At 42.5% G+C, this 12461-nt stretch overlaps 1 long non-coding RNA gene across 1 annotated transcript in view; it reads right to left on the reverse strand.

Moving 5' to 3' along the window:
- LOC147825099 (uncharacterized) overlaps positions 1 to 12461 on the reverse strand; it is a 32076-nt gene that overhangs the window by 17738 nt on the left and 1877 nt on the right. The window contains exon 2 of the long non-coding RNA XR_015441324.1: positions 981 to 1045. This is a non-coding gene — a long non-coding RNA (uncharacterized LOC147825099). The remainder of the gene's footprint in view (positions 1 to 980; positions 1046 to 12461) is intronic.

Here is a 12461-nt window from a genome sequence, read left to right on the forward strand (position 1 = left end):
TAATCTCCTGCCTCAAAATAACCCAAAATCTGAAACACTTTTGGTTCCTAGTTTTACTTCTGGTAAAAGACACTGAATCTGCTTTCTGTATTAAAATCTCTAGTTTTAAAAGATGAAGAATGTATAAAGGAGAGAGTTGATTTTCCCAAGACCATATTAAATAGGATAGAAGAAATAAAGTTAGAAAGGAGACAAGGAAATCAAAAATTGTTAAATTGCATTTTAAAGAAAACTATAGCTTCAGAACACAAGCCTGGTTCATTAACTTTTTTTCCTTCTCCCAAAACAGCAAACCTGGACAACTCCCTTTCAGCTATAAATGGGTGTGACCATTCCCTTTTACTTGCAGAAAGTCCTCTTTCACCCAGGAAGGGACCTCCCTTTTGTCATTTCCCATAGGAATAGCTCACTAAGGATGGGCCATCCTCTTCCACCCTGTAAGACTAAGACTAAGATGATAGATTATTGAATTCCACAGATTCCCACCTCCCAAAACACATAAAAGATCCCCAGTTCCCATTTCTTTCAGCACCTGCACTCTGATTTTGAGTGTATTCTGCATCTCCCTCTAAGAAATCCTTCTTATGCCTCTTTTACTGACACATCCTGAAAATTCTTTTTCCATGACTGGAGTCAGTGAACCTGCAAACTTATTTTAAAGGGGTGGACTGAATTCTTTATTTCAGCCATGGTACCCTCAGACCCTGCCCCTGACAATATGGCTAGTGAGTTTCTACCCTACATCCATCCAAATTCATATTCCTGACCATCATGCCATGTCCCCATTTGGTTACAAATCTCTCTCCGTGCTTTTACAGTGTTATTCCCCGCATCATGAAAGTCCTTCCTTTTCTTAGATGATTAGACTCAGCATTTAAGACTTAGGAAAACAGTTTATTTCCTCATAAATCAATGTCTGACACTGCCACTGGACTGGCTCTGGGGAGGTTCCTGAAGCTAAGATGAGGAATTTAACTCACCTTAAATATAGAATGGTTGATGGTTCACTGACTTCCATCATAGAATAAGAATTTTCAGGATGTATCTGTAAGAGGCAGAGAAAGGCTTTATTAGTCAGACATTTTAGAATACGCTTAAGAATACACTCAAGATCTCGGATCCTTGAGAAAGAAATACACTATAGTATGAAATTGGGAGTATGTATGTGTTTTGGGCAGTAGAAATCTGTGGAATTTGATAATCTATAATCTTGGTCTTCGTTTGATGAGTGAGGAGGATGGTCCACCTATGGTAAGATAATGGTCTATTCATAGAGGAAAGCTTAATTTATAGGTGAAAATGTGTTCTAATTCGCAGGAGAAGGAGGACCATTTTCAAGTGAAAAAAAGAATGGCTAATCAATTTGTACGTGAAAGGAAATTTCCTAAGCTGCTTATGTTTTGGAAGAAGAGAAAGAAAAGCGTTTACAGCTTGTCTCCTGAAGCTGCAGTTTACATTTTTAATAATTTAATTTTCCTTGTCTCCTTTCTGTTTAATTTTATTTCTTCTATCCTACTTCATCTCCCCACTTTGAGACTGATACTTCAAGCCCAAGGGGCATAACACATTTTTTGTCATAAAGGTGCATTAAACATGGTGTGTCAAACCCAAGTTTATTCTTTAGAATATTTCTATTGATGAATTATTAATTTTATGAGTTTTATTATATTGAACAATGAGTGTTTAGCAGGAAAATAATCACAAAATTCGAGTATTAGAGTATTACATTTTAATAGTTATTGAATGTTTATAAAAAAGCATCAGAATTTTCAAAATCGACTGTTTTTGGTGTACAAAGTCTAAAAAAGAGCATCAGAAATAAAAACCTATTTGAACTACAATGCAAATACCAATAGCACTCTACAAAAGAAATAATGTGTACTTCAATTATCACATCTAAGGCAGTCATCATACATGACAACAGCATTTTCTATAAACACATATTGCTTATACTGACAGCACATGTATTTTGCTTTCCTGGCCTTTTTGTAGGACATATTTGACATCTCATTGTGCAGTTGACAGGAACGTTATACAATGTGTAGTTAACAGGAACATAAAATATCAGTAAAATAAAGTATTAAGTTCTTAATATTAAAATATTAAATTCTTAATTGTACATTTAGAATAAACATCAACGTTTTCACAGCAGCTCTGTACTTGCTTACAAAACCTAAAAGATAACATCAGAAATAAATTCCTATATGAACTACACTGAAAATACTGATAGAACTGTACAAAATAGTCTTTGCTTTAATTGTCACTCCCAAGGCAGTCTTCACACATGAAAATTTCATGTTCTATACACAAGTATACTTACACTGATAGCACATATATTTTGTTTGCCTATCCTTTCTTATAGGCCCAGTTGACATCTTTTATATTTTCCTATTGTTGTAGTAAGTCTTTGGGATGCTGCACCTGCCTGTTCACCTATTTGCTCACCAGTGCACTTCACAATTTTTTTGCATAGTTCCCTGGGAAGAAACATTTTGTTTTTTCTCTGCTGTAAATAATCTATTATGAGTTCCAATCTCAATCCTCTAAGAAAATTTCTACATGTTACTTTGCACTTGTTATTTTCTTTGTGAACTATCAAACTATGCCACACATGTTTAGGACTGAGTAAAACATAACTATTGGCTAATGCATTGTGTTCCAAGTGACATCATTGTTGCTGCATAACTCATGAACAACATCTACTCTGCCTTTTGTTTTGTTATGTAGTTTCCATCTCAGGCCTCCATAGTATTGAGGTTTTCCTATCAGTATTTCCAGCTTGGTGCAATATTAACATCAGCACTAACAGTTTGGTTTTCTTTGCTATATAGGAGGCCAATGTAAATCTTTCTAAAATCTAAAGGTTGTAATATACAATTCCCTGTTTTGAAATTTCAAAACATTTCATTTAGAATTTCTGTTTTTTTCCTGTATTCTGGTCAACTTGAATTCTGTTAGCAAATATAACATCAATTGGAAACTGGTTACCCAATTGTTGTGAAACCTCAGGCAATTTTGAAGGAAACCAAAATTTCCTCAGTGTCATTGTTGTTCTACAAACCTCAAGCCCACACCCATCAAGTCATATACATTCCTGTGATTATCATGAGAAAGCCCTGTTAAGTACAGAAGACCTATGAATAGTTTCAGTTCAGCTAGTGAGGTGTCATACTAAATACATCTTTGAGTATGGCTATTGGTGCATACGAAACATTTTACTTGTATTTCGGCCTTTGTGTATTTCACAGCATATTTTAGCATTTCATCTGTAACAATTTCCAACATTGAATGGCAGTGCTGGCATTCTGTCCAATAGGTTTCACCCCTGCCAAGGTCCTCACTATATTTTTGGACCTTGTTCTAACATTGGATTATTCTATTTGGATACATGACCATTTTGCAACATTTCAACTAGTCAAATGTACTCTCACTTTGCTGGGTTTTTTGTTACTGAATCAAGGAGGTCTGCGCTCCTTGTGTCTGTATCAGTTGATTCTTGCTCCATTTCACTGTCACAGGAACTTGGCTCATATAGCCAACATTAAAGTTGTTGTCATCGTCATCATCATCATCATCATCATCATCATCCACCCACACCACTCTTCTGTTATGAAAACATGTATTTTACCATAATGGATCATCTTCATCATCCATGCATGAGTAATCTGATAATTCACATTTGATCTCTTCCAAAACTTGCAAATCTGTTTTTTCAGGTCCCAGTGTACTGAATCTGGCTACTACCAGAAAAATCAAAAGAAAATTTTCTAAAACCAAATCCTAGAGTGGTGTGGGTGTGTTATACCCTGTGTGATGCTCAAATATACATATGCAAAACCTGTTAGGCAATGTGTGTGAAAATTGCAGTTTGACACCTTTGTACAGGTGCACACACCTTGCTGATTGTCATACAGTGTGGATAACCATGAAGATTATTTCCTATATTCCTCAGGGCAAGGTACTGAGATGCACAGCCAGCTACTATTACACTAAAGTAAAAATTTATAGTAGAAAAGTAAGGGATGTGTTTGTGAAACCCAGTGTTATGCTCATTGGATTGGGGTGCAGAAGGGCCTAAGTTCCACCTTCTTATTATCTGTTTCAGGCTGAGGAGGGCTCCCTGCCTAGCCAGGGATTAAAAGTCTCACCCTGACTGATCTAAAGGTAACAAAGGAAGGTAGTTATTTTTGGTTGATGAATCATTATCTTTTGATAGTCTGGAAAAGAAGACTAGGACATTAGCAAGTTATTGATGCTTAAATTTTATTTTATAACCATGTAAGACCACCAGGAACAAGGTATATAAAGCTAGAATGCTGATAATGCTCAGATAGGAAAACAAGGCATGGAAAAGCTGGCTGGGGAAGTAGGTGTGACCTGTTAATTACAAGATCCTGGACACAACTACAGAACAATTCCCAAAGCCTTGGATTTGGACTTCTCACAAGAACTGGAGCAGTTTTCAATTGGATAGCCTAGATCTGATGTCAGCCTGAGGACTAGGATCCCAGCACCACCTCTCAGGGCCCATATGTGGAAGTTCTCACAGGTTTCCTGGAGATTTGAAGCCAGGAAGAGCTTGTTACTGTGGCTTTTCCTTGTAGTGTCCAACCCTGATTTCTCCAGAGTGTTCTTTTATCTTGATTTTTCCACTTTTACTAGGTCCAAACTTGCTCTGCAGAGCCATTTTTACCCTTACTTTTCACTTTTACTTTCTCAAATAAACTTGACCATTGCTTTTTTCTCATTTTGTTCAATTCTTTGATTGGAATCTAACTCAATTGGTATTTACCTTAAATTGGAATCAAAACAACTTGGAATCTAACTCCAGAGGGAGAGGAAAGCAACCCATCACCTGGTAACATTTAGTTGGTGAACCACTTTTTGTTTTTGGTACCAGGGATCAAACTCAGAACCCTGCACTTGTAAGGCAGGTGGCGACACCACTAAGCCAGATCCCTAGCTCAGGTGAACCACTTTTAGAAGCAGGCTACCAGGTAACAGTGGTAGAGGTCAGTAGCATTTGACATAAGCTTTTTATCTTTAATAGTGACCTCAATTTTGAAGTGCTTACCTAAACATAACAGTTGGAGTTTAAGAGCATACAGATTTTTCCATTTTTTAAATAAGCAATTTAATGTCCTTCTATTTTAATTATAACAATTATAAATGAATCACTTAATTTTTTATTATAGTTTTCAACCTGTATCTGGCCTTTACTTTTTAGATCTGAAGAATTTGAATTCAGATCTGCCTATGCCTATTGTGCAATATGTTGTTTAATAATAAAGCCTTGCAAAAACATTAGTAAAGCCAGGCATGGTGGTAAATGCCTGTAATTTCAGTTCTTTAAGAGGGAAGAGAATTGCAAATTTGAGCTCAGCCTGGGCAATTTAGCAAGAATCTGCCTCAAAACAAAAAATAAAATAAAAACTAAGGATGTAGTTTAGTGTAAAAGCCCTAAATTAATTCAATCCCTAGTACCAGAAAGAAAGAATTGAGGGAGAGAGGGAGAGGAAGGAGAGGGAGAGGGAGAGAGGGAGAGAGAGAAAGAGAAAACAAAGAAATTACTAAGGATTCCAAGATGGTTACAATGGAGCATTAAATTAAGTGTGGAACTATTTGAAGCATGAATACCTGTGTGACAGCACCCTGGCAAGAGCTAACAGGAAGATCAGTAAATGTTTACCCATTAAACATGTTACTTGCTTTAGAGGTGAGGTATTTAACTCAATATCTTAATATTGAGTTATTTTTGCCTTCCCAGATTACATTTCATTGATTTGAAATGCTTATTGTATTTTAAAAGGTCTGTTTATTTAACTTGCTTATTTTATTTATTATTTTACATTATGTTCCTAAGTACTATTGAGACAGGAGTTAATGATTCATGAGTTAGGATTCTAATAGGCAGTAAAGCCAGTACCTCTAAAAATGGAGCTGGGAAACCCAAAATGGAGTCTGCTGAGTCAGCAACCTCCAGGTTAAAACGTGTCATCTTATGAGTAAAAGTGATTCTCCTGTATATAACACTAGATATTTCAATGATTTGGAATTCAGTCCCTCAGTTATATCTTTAATATGCAAAGTTATTAATTATGTGATTGAATAAAATGTAATTATCTGTTTAGAATATCTCTACAAACTTACCATTATATAACTTCTACTAAAATAATTGCAAATCTAAAAATTTCATTTCTCTTCGGACAGACCATTGGGAAGCTCTATCTATTAAAGATTAATAGTGATCCACAAATATCTGTCTGTGGGACTGCATAACTCTCTAATCATAAAACGCCCCTAGCCCCAACTGTGATTGAATGTGAGTAAATAGATAAAGATGCTTGTTAGTTCCCAGACACTAGATAAGATCTGTATCAGCCATAAGGTCCCAAAGTAAATTACTCAACTCTTTGTTGGAAACTGATGTTCCGGACATCGCTATCTATAGAACAATCTACAAACATCTGCTGACCATCAGTACGTGTCAGCTGACCACTAACCTTTGTTCCTCTTCTGTAAATTTCGCCTGTTAACTTCCCCTGCAACCCCCTGTAAAAAGAGCCTCGGACTCTGGGCTAGTCGCCTCTCTAAGCTACTTTGCTTTGGGAGTGCCGTCTGGCCAGACTAATAAAAGTCTGTTTTACTTTCCAACTTGTCCGGCGTGTTCTTTCCTGGGTGTTCTTCACTGCACTCAGCTCCTCAGAGCATTGGTAAGGCCCTCGGTCTTACATTCTGGAGGCCCAGCGAGATCCCCGGGTAGGAACCCCCGGTTCGGCTGAGACTCCATGGCGGGATCCAGCAGGAGACTCTCAGGCATAGACCTCAGAAAACCTCCAGAGGTAAGCTTTCAGCTGGTTGAAACCATTTGTTAAGTCAGGAGTGAGGTGGCTGACGAGCTGGGAAGCCTCCCCTGACCCTGAGGTTCCTGACGAGTAACAAGGGAAGATTTAGTTTCATTTTGTCCTGGCGCCGGTTCGTCTTGTCTTTTGTATGTTAATGTTGTGCCTGTTGTGTGTTTGATTTTACATTTTTTTTTCCAATACTCATCAGGAACAGAGTAATGGGAGGAACCTGTTCTACTGGGTCCACTCCGCTTGACTGCTTTCTCACTAATTTTAAATTGGCTTTTTCTTCAGAACAAAAAGATGAATATGGGGTGAAATTTTCTCGTGGAAAACTCCACTCCTGGAATGGCCAGCTTTCGGGGTGGGATGGCCAGCCGAAGGGACTTTTGACCCCAGTGTTTGCCAGGTGGTTTGGGACAAAGTCACTGGTCATCCTGGCCACCCAGGCCAATTTCCCTACATAGACATCTGGGTTCAGGGTTGTGGGAAACCTCCGGCTTGGCTGCAGCGCTGTTCCCTCTGAACAGACACTCGCATTTTAGTTGCTGCCCCGAAAGGGCCCTGGGAACTTAAGCCCCAGGCTCCTAAGCCAGTTCTCTCGCAGGAACCTGACCCCCTGGATCCCTCAGGAGGGCCTCTGCCCTATGTGGAATCCTCCACCCCCTCAGATGGCTCCCGCTCTAGACCCCGCAATCCTTCCCTTCCTCCATCTGTTCAACCTTTGGCTCCTACTCCTCTCCCTGAGGAGCCTCAGTCCCTGGACTCTGTGACTTCTCCCCCCCACACACATGAGCTGGGGCTGTTTATGGACCTTGTGAGGTCCCCACTGGGGAAATTAGTTCAGGCCCTCTCTTGCCCCTTTGGGAGACAGAACAAGGTCACTATGTTTATATCTCCTTCACTACCAGTGACTTATATAATTGGAAACATCAAAATCCTCCCTTCTCAGAGAAGCCCCAAGCCCTAATATCTCTCCTAGAGTCTATCTTCCATACTCATGATCCTTCTTGGGATGATTGCCAACAACTCCTCCAGGCCCTTTTGACCTCAGAGGAGAGGGAAAGGATCCGGGGACAAGCTGTGAGGTTGGTACTAGGTGGACCAGAAGGCCCCCTAGATGACCAACAGCGAGCCCATCTGGAAGCACAGCTTCCATCCACCCAACCCCGCTGGCAAACTAATACCTCGGGTGGGAGAGAAGCTCTCCAGAACTATCGTCAGCATCTCCTGGCTGGCCTGAGGAGAGCCACTTGGAAGCCTACCAATTTGAGCAAGGTAAGCGAGGTCCTTCAAGGACCAGAGGAATCCCCTTCTGCCTTTTTGGAGTGTCTGTTGGAAGCATACCATACATATACTCCAATTGATCCAGACGCCCCTGCAAATCGGCAGGCAATAAAGTTGGCATTTGTTACCCAGTCAGCCCCAGACATTAGAACGAAGCTGCAAAGGCTAGAAGGATTTGAGGGAGAAAATAGAGAAAAGTTGATGAGTGTAGCCATGAAGGCGTTTAACAATAGAGATCCCCCGGAAAAGAGGATGGCCAAGAGGCTGGGAAAAGTGACCATAGCCGCCTTGGCTGATGGAGGGTTTGTTCAGAGAGAAAGACTCAAAAATAAGGGAGGGAGCAAGGGAAGGATTCGACCCCTATTAGAGAAAGATCAATGTGCCTATTGTAAGGAAAAGGGCCATTTTAAGAAGGACTGTGAAAAGCTAAAAAAAAAAAAAGAAAAAAGGAGACCCAAAAGGAAAAAGGTGGGATCCTCTTAGTAGATGAAGAAGATTGACAGGGCCAAGGCTCATGGCCGCTCAACCCTAGTGAGCCTATGGTGACTTTGGAGATAGGGGGAACAGATGTTCAGTTCCTTGTGGACACTGGTGCGGCCCACTCTGACTTGAAGAACCCCCTTGGACCCCTCACTTCCTCAAAAACCTCCATTACTGGAGCCACTGGGAAAGTGACCTCCTACCCTTGGACCACTATATGGACTGTGAATCTAGGAAAAGGCACCATCTCCCATTCCTTCTTAGTTATCCCTGAGTGCCTGTACCCATTGCTGGGAAGAGACTTGCTATGAAAGTTGGGGGCTATTATTTCCTTTGAGCCTGAAAGAGGGACCTTCGAGCTTAAGCCACCCTCCACCATTATGGTGACGGTTCCCCTAGAAGATGAATTTAGATTGCTAAAGGAGGGCACAGAGCCCCCCGAACAAAAATGGGACTACCTTCAAAAGAAGTTTCCCAGGGTGCGGGCTGAAACCAATCCACCTGGGCTGGCCAACCACCATGCCCCGGTGGTGGTCCAGTTGCTGGCCTCTGCTGCCCCCATCTGTGTTCCACAATACCCTCTCCAGCTGGAGGCCAAGGTGGGAATCTCTAAACACATCCACCGACTCCAAGAGGTCGGCATCTTGGTCCCTTGCCAGTCAGCCTGGAATACTCCCCTACTTCCTGTGAGGAAGCCTGGCACCTCAGACTTCAGACCAGTACAGGATTTGCGGGAGGTGAACAGCCAGGTGGAGACCATCCACCCAATGGTACCAAACCCCTATACTCTGCTGAGTCTCATCCCTCCTGCCCATGTGTGATATTCAGTACTAGACCTCAAAGATGCATTTTTCAGCATACCTCTGGCACCAGTGAGCCAACCCCTCTTTGCCTTCAAATGGACTGACCCAGACACTGGGACTACCAGACAGCTGACATGGACCTGGCTGCCACAGGGATTCAAGAACTCTCCCACTCTGTTTGGGGAAGCTCTCAGCAAAGATTTTCAAGAGGTAAGGAGAGTTTTTTCCCCAAGCAACTATTCTTCAATATGTAGATGACCTCCTAGTGGCAACTTCAACCAATGAAGACTGTCTTGCGGCCACTGAGGGCCTCCTGGAAGTTCTCCAAGACCTGGGATATTGGGTGTCCTGAAAAAAAGCTCAGCTTTGCCAGACCAAGGTAACCTACTTGGGCTATATTCTTGAGGAAGGGAAGACAAGGCTGGCAGAATCACGGGTATCAGCAATTCTCCAGATTCCAGAACCAAGCTCAAAAAACAGGTGCGTGAATTCCTAGGGGTGATCGGGTATTGCAGAATTTGGATCCCAGGTTTTGCTGAAATTGCCAAACCCCTGCACGAAGCCATCGCAGGGGGAGATACGCCCCTTGAATGGACTGAGGCTTGCCAGCAGGCATTCCAACTGCTTAAAACTATGCTTGCTTCAGCACCAACCCTGACATTGCCAGACATAACCAAGCCCTTCACTCTGTATATAGCAGAGAAGAACAGGGTAGCTAAGGGAGTGATAACTCAGCCTTTGGGACCATGGAAATGGCCGGTGGCATACCTCTCAAAAAGGCTAGACCCAGTGGCTCAAGGGTGGCCCACCTGTCTGAGGATTGTAGCAGCAGCAGCTGCTCTAACCCGAGAGGCTGACAAACTGACATTCGGACAGGATTTGGCTTTAGTCACTCCCCATGCCATTGAGCCCTTATTAAACAGCTCCCCTAGAAAGTGGCTATCTAATGCCAGATTGCTACAATACCAAGGACTCCTACTGGAGCAGCCGTGCATCAAGTTTGCCACCACAGCTAGCCTCAACCCGGCTACCTTACTCCCAGAGTCCAACGAACAGATGCCCATCCATGATTGCATCGAGACTCTTGAAAATTTATGGGGAGGTCGTCCAGATTTAATGGACCAGGCCCTCCCCCAGGTGGAGGTCACATTCTATACTGACAGGTGCAGCTTTGTGCATGATGGAGTGCGATATGCCGGGGCGGTGGTGGTCAACCAGGACCAACAGGTGGAATGGGAGCAAGGGCTGCCCCAAGGGACGTCAGCACAAAAGGCTAAGTTGATTGCTCTGACCAAGGCTTTAGAACTAGGTAAAGGTAAAAAAAATAAATATTTTCACTGACAGCCATTATGCCTTTGCCACTGCCCATGTGCACGGGGAGATTTATCAAAACCAAGGGCTACTGACCTCTGAAGGAAAGACAATTAAAAATAAAACTGAGGTATTGACATTGTTACAAGCTATTTGGCTGCCATGAGAGGTTGCTATCATCCATGTCCGTGGGCATCAAAAGGGAGCTAGCCCTGAGGTGATTGGTAATAATTCAGCTGATCTGGCAGCAAAACAGGCTGCCCAAAAATCAGTGGGGAAACAGATGGTTCTGCTCCCCACACCGGTGCTGCCAGAGAAACCAGAGTACACAGATGAAGAAATGGTAGAAATGACCAAAAAGCAGTGGATCCAAGGTAAACATGGGTGGTGGACAACCGAGGATGGAAAAGTGGTGCTCCCAGCCGCTGTAGCAGACACACTGCTACAAGAACTGCATGGGTCCACCCACCTTGGCGAGAAAAGAATGATGGCCACTTTGCAACCCCATTCCATCAGCAAGGGAATGGCACAAAAGGCCAAAGACCTAGTGAGACGATGCCCCACCTGTATCAAGGTAAACGCAAACCGGGTGACCGGACCCCCAGGGGTCCGATATAGAGGATTAACTCCAGGAGAGTATTGGGAATTGGATTTTACTGAAATGAAACCTGGCATGTATGGGTACAAGTACTTATTAGTCTTTGTAGATACTTTTTCAGATGGATAGAAGCCTTTCCTACTAAGAGAGAGACAGCAGAGGTAACCATCAAAAGGCTCTTGACAGAAATAATTCCTCATTTTGGCTTGCCCTTAGCTCTGGGGTCTGACAATGGCCTAGCCTTTATGGCTAAATTATCTTGATTCATCAGTAAAGCTTTAGGGATAAAATGGAATTTGCATTGTGCCTATAGGCCTCAGAGTTCAGGACAAGTAGAAAGAATAAATCGAACCTTAAAAGAAGTTCTAACTAAATTATGCATGGAGACTGAACGAGGTTGGGTAGAACTTCTCCCCTTTGCCCTCCTTCGTACCCGGTGTACCCCTAAGTCGCCCCTAAATCTGTCACCCTTCCAGATCATTTATGGGCGATCTCCCCCAATCGTCCCTCTGGTTGATTTGGAGTTAAAGGGAAAACTTTCCCACCTCCAACTCCTTAAGTCCCTAAAAGCAGTCCATCAGCTTCAATCAGAGCTACATGATAAGCTGAGAAAAACTATGCCTGGTCCCAGTGAAAAACCTGTGCAACCCTTACCCTATAAGCCGGGGGATTTGGTTTTCATTCACAGGTTTGACTCTAAGACCTTTGAGCCCCGCTGGAAGGGACCATTTCCCATCATCCTGGTTGCTCCCTCAACAGTAAAGGTAGCTGGACACTCTTTCTGGATCCACCGCAGCCATTTAAAGGCAGCACCCCCGGAGAAAGCGATGTCAACATGGCAGATTGATTGGAACACAAAGGACCCCCTCAAGATAAGATTGATCAAAGACTAGTTTGGACAATATGGGGGTTCTTAGGGCTACTGTTCTTACCAGCCCCAATGGAAGGGGGATCTGGACGCCAGCTGGTGTTTTCCAGCCACACTCCACAGAACTGGACTTGGTCCTTGAAAAATGCCTTAACGGGAGCTCACATTGCCACCACTGCTACTGATAGACAGCCCCATTTTATTATAGACCTGTGTTCTCTGGGGCTTCCAATCATTAGTGGTGGAGGGGCTGGATCAAAGGGTAAAGT

The sequence above is a fragment of the Heterocephalus glaber genome, unplaced genomic scaffold, assembly GCF_053883595.1.
Source record: "Heterocephalus glaber isolate CG9 unplaced genomic scaffold, H.glaber_assembly_v1.0 deba00001509, whole genome shotgun sequence".
Taxonomy (NCBI): domain Eukaryota; kingdom Metazoa; phylum Chordata; class Mammalia; order Rodentia; family Bathyergidae; genus Heterocephalus; species Heterocephalus glaber.